Source organism: Coptis chinensis, chromosome 4, assembly GCF_015680905.1.
Source record: "Coptis chinensis isolate HL-2020 chromosome 4, ASM1568090v1, whole genome shotgun sequence".
NCBI lineage: Eukaryota > Viridiplantae > Streptophyta > Magnoliopsida > Ranunculales > Ranunculaceae > Coptis > Coptis chinensis.
The window spans coordinates 40,067,040-40,081,305 of record NC_141459.1 but is presented as its reverse complement, the minus strand read 5'-3'; the positions used below and the strand labels follow the sequence as shown (position 1 = coordinate 40,081,305).

The following is a 14,266-nucleotide window of genomic DNA, read 5'->3' as shown; positions in this document are numbered from 1 at the left end:
AGAGATATACAAGACTACAAATATCGACAATATTTTGATGATATTTACGATATTAGTAATATTTGGAGATATTTTGTGTAGATAACAATTTTATTTAATATTTACTATTATATTTCAAATAAATATAAATTATATATCATGATATATCAAGAAATATCCACAATATCCACGACATTTGTCAATATTTGGATATATCCACAATATTTGCATATGAAACAATATAAAATATCTCCAAAGAGGAGGATATGTCCATGATACATATCAAGAAATTGAGTATCGATAAATACTCATATCCCAATATTTTATACTATGGCTCTTCCAATGACTGTAGTTTAATATTTACAAAAGCAATGGTGGAAAAAGGTAATTGAGTTATCTTTTTTGTTACGGTCAGAGTTACTGGAGTTGGTAAGTCCAATTATTTATATTTTAGGCCAAACTATCAAATTTAGGTCGAGAAGTATTGAAGTTCAAAGAAAACCATTGAATATGATTTTAGTAACAGAGAAGTATTACATGAAACAACTTGCCAATGTATCACTAGTATAAAGTTCGAGGAGCAGGTCTCTATATTACTTACCATTGAAATCTGATGCACCAAGTATTACTAGTATTACTCTGGTGACTCACTAACACAATCAATATCCAAATGACTTTCTGATCTTAAGTTCCTAACTCGAAAGAACAGTCAAGGGCTATTTTTGAAACTTTTGATTATACAATGTCTATGGTATGCGGAGAAACATATAATAAATGGATGCAGTTTTGTGATGAAAAGTTGTCAAGAGTGTTTGAGTTGCTCAGAATTTGTAGAAAATGTTTTTTATAACAAAAGCAAAATGTGAAGACAACACTATCATTTGTCGAGCTGAAATCACCTTAAATGAATGCAGAACTTCTGTAGACCATTGACAAGGCCCTAAGATTTTGTAAAGAAAGACTTCAACAGAAAAGTAGAGCCGCATCACTACTGTGAGACATTTGTGCCTAAGTTTGAGATTGTTGATAAGAAAAAATGTACTCGAACATGAACTGGGTAGGCAGGAACAGTTTCTTTCTTCTTTCTTGTCAGGGTCGATATTGTAGCAATGACAATTATTCATGGTGATAATCATAGACTGTGAACTCATGATATAAAAGGGATCCATCTTCTGTGTAGTGCAACAGGTAATAGCAATTGTCACAAAAGTAACAGGGATTTTCCTGAGCCCACTTATCACCAACTGTTACCTTCGTAGCTCGATAGACCTTACAAACAGAGCATTTTCGGAAACGGTTTTTGTGTTGAAATGTAAGTACCGGATAGGTTGCCCGGTTCTGCACATCCTCAGGGTGAATCAATCTCATGTCTCTATTCACAATAATATGCTTGCAATCTCCTTGATGGCAATACAAATACCCAGCGCCAACTCAAACCCACAAGTCACAAAATCGAATCTTATGCATGTCAACAGCTTTGAACTGAGGTAAGTGGGGAGTGGTCGCGTGGCCTAATAATGCCCTTTGCTTCTGTTGCAATTCACCCGATAGTATGCCCTCCCATTTCTCACACGCCTCGTCTTTAGATTTCTTAAGCCACTCAAATATCGGATCACTATAATCTATAGCAAAAGGATCTCTCTTATCATTACAAAAACATCTTCTATAAGAAAATAACCGGAAGGGTCATGCTCCCCCACTTTCTGCATCAAATGATCAGTCAAACAATATATCTGATCTCTCAACTCACTTAACATTTGACTGGCAAGTACTAAAAACTCCTGAGTCTTTACCCATATTTTCGACATCTTATACACTTCAACACAAAGAATGACTTTAGGATAAGGAATAGGAATATGTCCTCTTACACTGGACAACTTTCTAATCTTCATAGAAGACGTTATAAATTTAAGTGATGTCATCTTCCCAATGTTCTCTACTAAAGGAACTGACACCTCATTCCCCTTTCCACCACCACCACTAAACGAATGTAACTTCACTGCCACTCTATCTTCATCTTGTTTCTCCTTTATCTTAGCTACTTCCTCTATCTTTCCAACAAAACTAGGATTCTCTAGTTCAGCAGCATGTGTATCCCTATCAAATTGTCTCCCTCTTTTCATACCCTTCTTTCTTTTCTTTGACTTCTTATTCTCCTCAACTGTTGTTGTTTGTAAAGATGTATGAATTTGTGAATCAATTTGTAATGCATCTTTTGAAGCTATTTCGACTAGATCTTCTTCTGAGAGAATCTTGAGTTCATTGACTGAAATATCCTCGTCCTGATGATCGTTGTTTGTTTGGAGTTGTGAAAATAAATTTTGTAATTCTATGATGACTGAGGTTTCGAATTCGGATGTACGAGTTAGTGGACTAACGAGGTCAGGATGGTAAATTGGTCCTCCCCGTGGTACTTGATATTCAACTACACCATCCTCCATCTCCTATCACAAATTCTAAAGTTTAATAATCCGACTCTCTTATTTATTTGTGGGAGAACACAAAGAATTTAGAGCGGTTTATGGCGGTACCCCTGGGCCAGGTTAACAAATTGGAGACTTTGGGGCTACTTTTTTGGTTTTTCCAACCCGTGGAGCAAAAAAAGAACCAAACCCGAAACATCTATCTATCTATTTATCTATCTCAATTAGTAGAGTACACCATAATTAATATGGACATTTAAATTCGACCAGCCTTTTTTCTCCCACTAAATACCCTTGATAAAATATTCAAACAAATTATTCAATGTCTTTAAGAAGGACTATTTTGTCATTTCAAAATTTACTACCATTTATACCCTTAAAATGATATAGTACCTTTAAGGACATATGTATAAATTCAAGTCAGAAATCAACTATACGCCGCTAATCAATTGTTCGCGACTAATGCTTCACATTAATTGCCGAATTTATTACCATTTATACCGAATTTCAATGGGCTAGGTAACAGACAATCTTTCTCCCTTTTCCCCTTCCGTCTCCCTCTCCATCCCCACTCCCACTCTGCATCTCCCACTTCTAAAAAATATATATATATATATATATATATATATATATATATATATATATATATATATATATATATATATATATTTTCTCCGTCATTCTCTCTTTCTCTTCATATTGAGTTCTCTCATTACAACAAATTCGGTCCAGCCATTCAATCAAAGAGCCATTCAATGGAGGTAAAAAAAACTCGATAAAACTATATGCTATTTGTTTGCAGCTCGACCTATCAAATTCTTAGTCACATACACTATATCAGGAAACATAAAAGTTTTGCTTCTCTATTTACCTACTTTGCAATTTTGTTTGGTTAGATGAAGGTCTGCTAAAATAGCTTATATGTATATAGTTATATATTCATGGTAATAAGTTTGTGGACATTTGACTAACAGGCATGTTGGAAGATATGGCCGTTTGCTCACCTGATTACCTTTGGTGTAATCCCATTAGAACAGAGGCTTCTATGGGTTGACTGTGTGGAACTCATCTGGGTTACCTTTCTGTCAACGTAAGTATCTAGCATAATTTACACATATTGAACCAAGAATCATGAAAAGGGCAAGTTGTCCCGACACTTCCCCACGGGAGTAATTGCTAATTCTTAACACTAACATTTGTCTTTCGGTGCCGGTTATTCAAATGAGGAATCAGAGGCAAGAACTTCTGAAGCATCAATAGAGACAGATTCTAAATCTCCATGAGTCAGCTCTCCTGAGTACTAATTCTATTGCGATTACTTTAATTCACGTTCGTTTAGTTACTAATCATTGATTTTTTAGTATGTATTTCTTACTAATTTGATCAATTCTATGTAATCGATTCAATTTAAGGTTTGGGGTTTTGTTAATTTGTGTATTGTAGTGTAAAGATGAGAAATTTATTTCATTTTTGATTGGATTGATTAAGGATGCAATGTTTGTTAGTGAAATTTTGTTTATTTTGATGAGAATTTGATGATTTTGGGTGTAATTTGTAGAAATTGATTGAGGAAATATGGCGATGCATGAAAGGAAGCGATTGACTTAAAGCAAGGATGGGAGTTTATGCAGAAGGGGATTACTAAGTTGAAGAATATATTAGAAGGATTGCCTGAGCCACAATTCAATTCAGAGGACTATATGATGCTATACACGTATGTAGTTTGATTCGTTTTTAGTTGATTATGTTTGTTTAGGTGCATTTGCAGTTTTGATGTTATTGTTTTTGTTGGATTCATGATTTTGTTTTGTTTTGTTTTGTTTGTAAACAGGACTATTTATAATGTGCACTCAGAAACCTCCTCATGACTGACTACGCCATGCGACTTTGACGACAAGTACCATGAGTCATTTCAAGAGTACATTACTTCAATGGTAAATATTGCTATTGTTATGCTTTAAGGATCATCATAATTGAATATAGGTACATGAGAATTTTTTACCTTTGATAGTACAGTACTTCAACGATAAAGAACAGTCCAATTATGCCTTTGTGACCATGAAATCATGATTTTTTTTTTTTAATTTTTTTTGGAGTTTGATTTTTAATTTGATTATGATGATTATGATTATGAATGTTTGGTTTTAATGGGTGACTTATCTGTAGTTAAATTATATGATATTACTCTAGCTTACTAATCATGCTATAGTCCTTAAATCGTTTTCTGGTTAGCCTCTTCTGGGAGCTTTTAATTCTCCATTTCTTCAAGAGCAAAGTTAAACTCGTTATGTTGTTCAGGCTCGGAAGAAGAGAAATTAGATAGTTTGGAACTGATGCAATGTGTAATAGTTGTGGACAAACCAACAATGGCTGTTATTAGTCACTGTCTAATTTGGTTGTTGTGACAGTTGTGCATCAAGTTTCATTCAGGAACAGTGTTTCAGAAAAAAAGGTTCGAGGCTTAAGCCTCAATAAACAATATAAGAACAAAGAGAACAGGAAAAAATGTGGTTTGATGATGAAAGTTTGTGATTTCTAATAGATTGAGGTGTTAATACTGAAAACACGACTCATAGGGATATTTGAATATTTTATGAGGGGCTAAGTCGTAAAAAACCAATTGAAATGGGAGTACAAAAAAAACACGTGAGGCTTAAGCCTGAAAGAGCTAAATCCCCAAATGGCTTAAGGTGTGCCTCGAGGCCTAAGTCTCTGTTCGTTTTTGTAAACCCTGCTCGGGAGGTTAAGATGTTGTTGAAGTCCCTTGGTATTAGATAGCACGACCTATTATCTACTTTTAAGAGTATTGTGGCCAAGGCTCTTTGTTGGGATGGTCAAGGGAGTAGTGCAGACTGGTTTCATTGTGTTATAGGGTGGAAGCAACTATCCAGTAATTATAGATCATGTTAATTCATACTTGTGGACCAGATATAAAGCACAAGTTCACAAAAGCTGTCGCAAAGCTCTATGCTATTGGTGACTTTGAGGAATAGACGACCTTGGGCGTTGGATTGAGAGACATACAGATGGTGAAAAGAAAACGGCTCGACAGATTGGTTCTATTGTTCAGTGTGCACCTACACCCATGTATCTTTTTTCTTTATTGGATTAAAAGAGAAACAAGAGAGTGATGAAGTTCTTAGTCGTGTCTTTTTAATTCAACTTTGCCAATGTTTAGGTAGTTTTTGGTTAATTATGGCTTTCACCTCTTCAAACTGTCGCTTCAATCCTTTTGATAAATAAGCCTTGATGTTTGCTTCACATTTGTATTTAATTTTTGGCCTGGTTGCAAATTGAATTATTTCGTCAAGACGTTGAGTAGTCAATGTCCATTGCATTTGCATCCCAATGTTTTTTTCTTTTTTTTTTTTTTTGAGTGGTGGAGCAGTTTAGTTTGCAACTATTTCAGCTAAGTGCGTGAGAATTAACAATTTCTTTCTGATGTTCAAATGTGTATATTATATTTTAGATACTTCTTGCAACAACATCTACTGATGGGAAATGCAGAATCTTCTCTACTTTTATTAAAGGTGTCGACTCTAGGTACATTAAAATAGATTAGAGGTTTGACAACTGTCTATCACCTCTTTGAGTATCCTCAAGTCATCTATGTGGTTCTTGACAGGGAATCTCTATCAAGCTCTTCTTTGGATATGAAATTTGGGGAGGTAAATATGTGTTCCCTTATTTTTAAGATCAATGTTCTGCCTGTGTGTGCGCGGCCTTTCTCTTACTTCCCTTTTAGGTCTTTGTTCGCATATACTTCCAGTTTAGGGCTTATTAAAATGGGTTTTTGTTTTTTTTTGAAACAACAAATTGTGCAACTTGATCTTTCCTTTAGCTGGGCATTTGGTGTCAAGTAGCCTTAGATCATAGCAAGTAATTTGGTTGATGTACTGACACAAACTCTCCTATTCTCAACAGATGGATGGGTAGCACCAAAACTCTCTAAGAGAGCCGACAGATCATGCTTTATATGCTTATTGCTGGCAAGAAAGCCTTGGCGGATGGTGGGATCACAGATGAAGTAATGATTGAGTTAGATAAAGCTGATGTGCGGTGTTGATTGGATCTGCAATGGGTGGTATGAATGTTAGTTTTGAGTTATTTGTTATTTGAAATGTGGACTGTAATGCTGAAATGGGTCAATTTTGAATTTTTTTTATTTTGGTGTCGAATGCTGAAATGACTTACATTGATTATCCATGATTTTCTATGGCTCTAACAGTTTTTATTTGGGTTATCCATAAAGTAAATGGTCATGGGGTTCTCAGTTATCCAAAAGTGTGCTATTGTTCCCCTTTTGTTTTTTTTATGGTAGTAATGGTATATGACAGTTCAACCGAATGTTTAGTGTATGAGATTACTGTTCACTGCTAACTTATTGTTTTTCGCGATTTTGGGTAATCAAAGTTTCACTCTCTTGGTCTTTTTTTGTTTACACAAAAGCATGATCATGTAATATTTTAGACATATATAGTTTACCTGAAAAAAGGAAGTAGTTCATTCATTCATCTAAGTTCATTCATTCATCTAAGTTCATTCATTCATCTAAGAAGTATTTTTTTTTTCTTTTTAAGATTCAAACAGAATTTGTCAGCATAGTTTCTTAGACAACGTACAAAGCAAAGAGAACCAAGAAATGACAATTATCACCATGAGAACAAGCTTAAGAGTGGGGAGAACAATTCGTTATATTCTATGGTCAAGTAATTCTTGATGGAGGATCGAGTTATTGATTAGGTGTGGTTTAAAAGCTAATGAGATTTGTGTAAACAAAATCAGAATCGGGAATTGCATCAAAACTAATGTCTTTTGGTCATGTAGAGGAAGTAAGGCTTATGCGGTTATGCATGACAGGGTCGTGGACGGATGAATACACTGGAGTTCTAGAGGTAGACCATTCAACTTTTCTATGTTATTATGTATTTTTAGATGGACTGATGTAATTTAATAACTTTTCTATGTTATTATGTATTTTGAAATGTTAAGCATAATGCCGATGTTTGCATAGTACCAAGCATTGACCTTTTGTTACATAAAGGTGAATACCTGTGTTTTCGGAAGGTGTTATGGTATCTGCCGATGTTTGCTGACAGATTGTTCTTTAAGCTAAGTTATATACTGTGATTCTGACATGAGTTACCACAAAATCAAGTGTCATGAATTGCTCTTTTATCACATGTTTGTTTGCAAATTTTCTTATTTTGCAGAGTCGAAACAATTTTGGATTTTAGTTTATTCGGGTCAAAACTCAAACTTTAATGTGCATCAGGAACAAGATTAATGATTCACATATTGATTGATATTTGATGGTATGTGTAAGGGCTTCGACACTGCTAAAGTAAAAAGGTATTAGTTTATGTATTTCTCAAGTGGTTTCAAATATATAGCCTGATTTGAATCCTGGGTATCTTCTTCTCCTTCTCTTTCCAATTTTTCTATGATTTCTCTCTCCAACTTTTCCATGATTGGAATAATGAAAACTAGGTTTACCAATACATTTAAACTTTAGAACAGTGTATTTGACCACTTGTAAGGGTGGAATTTGAGCCGAGGGCTCAGAGCTCGGCTTGGGCTTTGCTCGTTTAAGCTCGGCTCGAGCTCGCTTGTTTACTATATGAGCCGAGCTCGAGCTCAAATTAAAACTAGTGTAACAAATGAGCTTGATGAAGCTCGGCTCGTTTAGCTCAAATATAATATTTATAGTGTAAAATGACCGAGCGGCTTAGGCTTGGCTCGGGCTTGGCTCATTTAAGCTCGGCTCGAGCTCGCTCATTTAACTATATGAGCCGAGCTCGAGCTCAATTTAAAGCTCGTGTAATTAGCGAGTCGAGTTTGAGCATGGTAAAGCTCGGCTTGTTTAGCTCGAATTCCACCCTTAACCACTTGCACCTTTCACTTGCATCTTTTGTTTGGAGGGTGGTTTAATTTTCATCTATATGTTAAGAGCCTCAACACATGAACTTGATATTTTTGAACAAAGAACCAAAGTTATATTACATGAAGTATTGTTTATATTTTTGTGGGCTTTAGTGTAACTATAGATTGAGGTTACCATCAGAAAATAATTTTTGGCTATTATATAAATTTGTCGTTATTTATGTAAAATTTTAGAAATCAAAATTGTGTGGAGAATTATGTGCACACAGTTTTCGGTAACATTTATATGTGAGACTAAGCCAGCCAAACTCATCTCTGAATTGAAATGGTTCATATGGGCAAGGGGTTTGAATTGTAAAGGCATTCCTGGTTCGGGCTATTCGGACCCAAGGTTCAGTTTTAATGGGGTGAAGTCGCGCTTTTAACTCAGTTAGATGTACCAACTTATATTGATGGGAAACATAGGTCGTGCCACAAGTAGCACCTATTTTTCTGCAGTATCACATGCCAACTACATTTAGGCTTGAAGAAATCAAAATCTTTGCTTGCTTCCAAGTCTTAAGGTAACCATTATTCCTCTGCGCCATTTATTTTGTTTATTTATTCAACTTTAATGTGAATTAACTAGCTATGGAATGCACATCAAATTGCTATATGGTTGGAGGTATTTTGTAAAACAAAAAATGATAAAAAGGTATTTTGTAAAATTGGTATTGTAGTAGATTGTGCAATCAAATTTGACTTACTTAGGTAGTTAGGTAAAAGGACCGAGAATATAAGGAAGTATTTGGTAATCAGTTTTTTATTTTATTTTTTTCTCAAACAAACACGCTACCATCCTTTATTCACAGTAGATCTGTAGTCGATGTTGGACCAATTTTTACTATTTTTTTTTCCTGTTTTGGGTGAACCGTTTTACATGAATGTGGTTTTGATAGTTTATATGGATGATGTGACAATAGATTGTATCTATCCACCTTTTCACATGGCTTTCAAATAGGATTTTAATTGTTTGTGAAAACAGATTATGAAAGTAGCTGTTTTTCACGCAAAATCATCGTCTTCAATTTTTTCCCTTTTGTTTGATTTTGAGTGCTTTAATAATTTTTAGCGTAAAAGTCTATTAAATTAGACATAATTTTACGAGATCTACCTCTATTACAGGCAATTTGACATTTGGACAACATGAATTTTTTTTTTCACTATAGCAACATAACCGTCCATGTGGGTTTCATTGTAGGTATGCATCGGCACCTTTACTTTGCATTGTGACTTCTCTTGAGGCTACGATGTCTTCTGCTAAAGCTAATGTTGTTCTCATGGCTGCTGCTCGAGCTCAAGCATGCAACAACCATCATCCCATACTTATTCACCATCATCCAAGAGACCAAAGTTAGACAACCAGAAACCTAAAGAATCCACCACTCCAAGGCCTTCTTAAAATGAACCTCATTCACTCAATATTGAACAGGAAAGATTGGACAAGGTATCATTCAGTTAGAGAAAAATCTTGCAGATTTCGATACTAATTCTGCTGCATTCTGGAATGAGGTAGAATCAGTGCTGTTTTTTGTTTCTTGCTTGGGTTTTCGATTTGGTATATGGTAATAAATAAATCAAGTCGAATGAAGATGACTGAAATTCTTTGTAACGCTTTTCGGATTGTCATTACTACCACGCCGAATGATCTGACAGCTGTTGTTTACCTTTCTAGTAACAAGATTTTTTTTTTTTTTTTTTTTTTTCAGGTGTAGAGCTTGGCATCGGTGAATCTGATCTTATCAAGGCAGTAGCTAAAACTTACAAGATTTCAGAGAAGCACATTAAAGAAGAGCTTGGTATCCGTAAGGCTTCTCTTATCAAAGTCAAGAAATGTTGCGATTTAGGTGGTTTTGTCGAGGAAAGGTGTTCGTCACAGCTTGAGTGATTCAATTACAAGCCTGCTCCATTAATTGTTGTCAAAGTTTTGAATACATTTCCCACCATTGCCAATGAATCTGGGAAAGATAGTCAAGTATAGAAAAGAAGCCATATTGAGAGACTTCTTAAATCTGGTACGGATTGTGGAGTGGACCACAGTATATAATTCGTCTACTTCTATCAAAGCTAGGAATCGACTTAGGGGGAGCAAACTGTCTTAGTTGTTTTAGGGCAAGCAACTGTTTATTCTGAAAATCGACCTCCTGCACAACTTCATTTTAAGTCTTCTCCTGAAGAAGTTGCAGAGATTGTAAAGAAAGTGTGCTCAGAATTTCCTAACTTTGATAGAATCATTCCTGCTCTTCTAGAAAGTGGTGTGTTGAAGCTCTCAGAGTCATGTAGGTTTACTCCTTGTGTCCTTATTGGATCTATACTATCCAAACCAACTAAAGGAATCTCTCAGATTCTTGATAATAAGTTCCAAGCCGGGACAAAATTCACATGTGAATATAAGTATGACGATGAACATGCTCAGATACAGAAAGATGGTTATGTTGAGATATATAGTCGGAATGGTGAACGAAATACAGGAAAGTTTCCAGATGTGGTAAATTCAGTTAAAAGGTTAAAAAATCCCTCCATAAGGTCGTCTGTCTGCTGTTGCCTTCGATGTGAAGAAGCAGAAAATTATGCCTGTTCATATCCTCACATATAAGTGTAAGCATCAGTGACATAACCTTTGTTAGAGCCATGTGACAGACTATAAAATTATTTCAGTGGTCACTCAGTCTGTAAATGTAAACAAAATCTCTTACAAACTTTATATATCCAGGTTATATTTTGTTATTAGTTATTACAATGTCCTTATCAATTCGTATAGCTGTGATAGTTCACAAGTTAGCCATAATCACATACACTTCAATGGTTTTTTTTTAACATTATCACATACCCTCCAATATATGTATTCCTTATCATCAACGTGCATAGCACGCACAATTTGCTAGTATATATAAAAGCTCGCGTATATTCTCTCTCCTCACCATATCGCTCTATTTTTCAACCCGAGCAATATTATTGGCTCCTAAAAAAAATAAAGACTAAATAATTAGAAACACCTCCCCACATTTGTTTAATTCTCCTTCTTTTATTTTTAATTTATTATGGCCTCCCCAAATTCTAATTTTATTAAGAAATAAGAAATAACAAAGAAAAAAAAACCCCACCAAAGCCCTACGTACAAGAACTTTGCTTTGGAAATCAGGAGCATAGACGGCTTCTTTTGAGCAATGGAAATAGTCGAGCAAAACCCTATTGACTGCAAGGTTTGCCTCAGCCACTTCTTCAAGCTTTTATCCGTGTAGAAAGGAGAAAGATTTCTCCGATTAAAATTTCAGTGAATTCTATACAGGTGAGAATCATTTATGCCATTTGAGGTTTAATAATCTGATATAAAATTTCATGCTTATTATGTAATTTTTTTTCCCGACGCCTTTGTTTTTTCTAAATGTTTCTGGGTTGCAGGATGAAGGAGCAGGTTTGATACTAATCATCTTCTTTGTCATATGAACAGAACAATCAATGTTGGATCAACTATGTTTATCCAAGCAAGGTAACTATTTTTCCAAAACAATGCTTAATACAAGAGTCTTTTATAGTTTTCTTTACTCCCGTTCTTTCATGTTTTTCGGATTTGACTGTATTAGGTTATGTTGTAACCACTTTTTCTTTGTGAAAAAGAAATAATTGATATGAAAGAGGACTAATTTAATCAAGCATGTTATGCTTTTGGGGTAATACGGCTTAGGTACATCGTTTAACATATTGTAAATGACAAATGATATGATGGTTATACCATTTTCTGAAAACCAAGGGTTTTGATATTGGAGATACTACTGATACCTAGCTACAAGCTTTAAATTAGAGTGACTTAAGTCCTTTTATTACAAACATATCACAATCAAAATAAATGAAAATGTGTTAATCGGTTATGCTTAGGAAGCAACAGTGCGTGATCTCATAAATCATTGTATATCATTCCAAACTAACTTCCATTCCTGTTGTATAGATTGGGTGAGGTGACATGCGGACATTGAGCATAAATTCATATTTCAATTCTTAAAATTCAGTACTAACTTTTTCCATTCTTATTGGTTGTTGGAATTTCCATTTTTTGCAGGTTCACATTTGGTTGCGGATCTCCTTCTTTTATGGCAAGGTTTGCTTTCTTCCATTTCATTTGGTGAATAACTTTGTTTTTGTTTCATCATTTTTATGGACTTGAAAGAGATGAGACCACCACCAATAGACGGCCAAAGCCCCCCCTCCAAATGCCTTTATTTTCCATAATTTTGCTCTTCATACAACTGATGGTAAATTTAAACAAGTTGTTAAATGTCTATTGTAGTAAAATGTATTTGACTGCTATAAAATCGATAGAAATTTATTTTCCAACAAAGATATCACTAATTTCTATAGGTGGCATTATGGAATGTGACCTGTTTATGTCAAGATTGGTGGAGAGAATGAATACTTAGAAAGAAGATCATTAGTTAGTTTATTTGAAGTATGTGTGTATGCCCTACATGGTATCCATAAACTAAAGAGAATTATTCCACGCAAATAGTGCACGCCTCTCTTTCTCCTTTCTTCTTTTTCCCCGGCCAAAAGCAAAAACATGAAACCATTCAATTTGTCGCTCTTGCGATTCTCAGGTTGGTTTCATCATCACTTATGGTTCTTATGTCTCTCTTTCCTTTTAGTGTTTCAATTTTATTTATTTATTGTTATTTTTATTATTTATTTATTTATTTATTGTGTTTTATGATCACTTAGTTTGAGTAATATCTCCTCCCATATTGGTATGACATATGTAGAAAGTTGTATATTAGTTTTCATGTATAGAAGCGACTGCGCGCTCGGATAAAATACAAATGGAGTCGACCGGTATTTCGTCTCGATAATAAATAGAGTGACCAGCCAGTGTTTCTCAAGTCACCGACTGTTTTGTTTCTATTTGTGGTAACCTCTATATAAACCAAATTGTAATATCTTAGAATAAATCAAGTAAATAATAAACTGAATTGAATCTCTGAATCTACATGGTATCAGAGCCAAACCATTGAAATCCGCTGCATTGAATCCTTGAATCGCAAACCCATTATTGAATCCTTGAATCTTAAACCCCTCTCAAATCAGTTTTATTTTTTTTATTTTCTTCAAAAACTTAAATCAGTTTTTTCTGCAATGGCTGAATCTATCGAGAATGCAAAACAAGTTGTGTGGTTATGGCATCATAGGTTAGGTCATCTATCTTTTAGTTATTTGAAGAGGTTGCAACCTCAGTTATTTTCAGTTGTTAGTGAGTCTGAGTTTCATTGTGACATTTGTGAACTGGCCAAGAGCCATCGTATTTCATATTCACCAAGTATTAATAGATGTCCTATTCCTTTTATGAAAATTTATTATGATGTTTGGGGTCCTGCCAAAGTTTTTTCATTTTCTGGAGCTAGATATTATGTGACTTTTATTGATGATTGCACTCGCATGATGTGGGTGTCGTTACTGAAAAACAAAAGTGATGTATATGGGATGTTTACTGATTTTTACAAAATAGTGGCGACGTAGTATCAACAATCTATCAGGGTCTTTCAGTCTGATAATGGTGGAGAATTTGTGAATGGCCTCATGTTTGAATTTTGTCGGTTAATTGGAATTCGTCATCAAACCTCCAATTTTGGTACCCCCCAACAAAATGGTTTAGCCGAACGGAAGAACAGGCAGTTGTTGGAGGTTGTTCGTGCTTCCTTGTTTGGCATGAATGTACCTCGATCCTATTGGGGTGAAGCAGCGAAATCAGCAACCTATGTTATCAACCGTACTCCCTCACGGGTAATTGAGTTCCAGAATCCTTATCAGAAACTCCATACACTTTTGTCCATCCCATCTATGCCTAACTTGGAGCCTAGGGTGTTTGGATGTACAACTTATGTTCATATCCCACAACCAGAACAAAGTAAACTTGATCCTCGTGTGAAGAAGTGTATTTTTGTGGGTTATGCAGA

At 34.9% G+C, this 14,266-nt stretch overlaps 2 long non-coding RNA genes and 1 pseudogene across 5 annotated transcripts; 2 read left to right on the top strand and 1 right to left on the bottom strand.

Moving 5' to 3' along the window:
- Positions 1–776: 776 nt before the first annotated feature.
- On the bottom strand, positions 777–2,510 carry LOC147503488 (snRNA-activating protein complex subunit pseudogene; annotated as a pseudogene).
- Positions 2,511–3,567: 1,057 nt separating this feature from the next.
- LOC147503487 (uncharacterized) lies at positions 3,568–4,272 on the top strand. Its single transcript, XR_015192744.1, has 3 exons — positions 3,568–3,699; positions 3,961–4,116; positions 4,234–4,272. It is a non-coding gene; the product is annotated as an uncharacterized LOC147503487 (long non-coding RNA).
- A 17-nt stretch (positions 4,273–4,289) lies between these two features.
- LOC147503486 (uncharacterized) lies at positions 4,290–11,032 on the top strand. Of its 4 annotated transcripts, none has more exons than XR_015192742.1 (6): positions 4,290–4,336; positions 6,028–6,070; positions 6,327–6,486; positions 6,983–7,145; positions 7,230–9,836; positions 10,034–11,032. It is a non-coding gene; the product is annotated as an uncharacterized LOC147503486 (long non-coding RNA). The 4 variants fall into 4 exon arrangements; XR_015192743.1 differs by having other exon boundaries at positions 6,983–8,848; positions 9,526–9,836; XR_015192740.1 differs by having other exon boundaries at positions 6,983–9,836.
- The last annotated feature ends 3,234 nt before the right edge of the window (positions 11,033–14,266 follow it).